The 272-nt window shown below is 71.0% G+C and overlaps 1 protein-coding gene across 1 annotated transcript in view; it reads left to right on the top strand.

Annotated features, from left to right (window-relative positions):
* The window catches only part of UVSSA (UV-stimulated scaffold protein A), a gene marked incomplete at its 5' end in the record, with an annotated part of 20,113 nt that overhangs the window by 13,974 nt on the left and 5,867 nt on the right, over positions 1 to 272 (top strand). The gene's annotated exons all lie outside the window — the stretch shown is intronic.

Genomic DNA, 272 nt, shown 5'->3' with positions numbered 1-272 from the left:
GGTGGACCTGTGCAACTGGGGCCAGGAGCAGCCTGTGGCCGGGAAGGTCCTCAAGTGAGTGCAGGCGCGTCTGGTCGGGGCCTGCCCTGCTCCCACCTCCACCCGCAGACAGGCATCCAGGTGCCAGGGCCCAGGGCACTCTCCTCCTTCAGGCTCCTCCTGCCCCCGTCACCGTGGTCTCGTCCCACTGCCCTCGCCCTCTGGCCTCCTCGGGCTCTGAGTGGCTGGGCCTGGGGCCCTGAGGAGGGTGGGAAGCCCCTTGCTGTGCCGGC

The sequence above is a fragment of the Myotis brandtii genome, unplaced genomic scaffold (assembly GCF_000412655.1).
Source record: "Myotis brandtii unplaced genomic scaffold, ASM41265v1 scaffold986, whole genome shotgun sequence".
NCBI lineage: Eukaryota > Metazoa > Chordata > Mammalia > Chiroptera > Vespertilionidae > Myotis > Myotis brandtii.
This window is presented reverse-complemented; position numbering and strand designations above follow the sequence as displayed.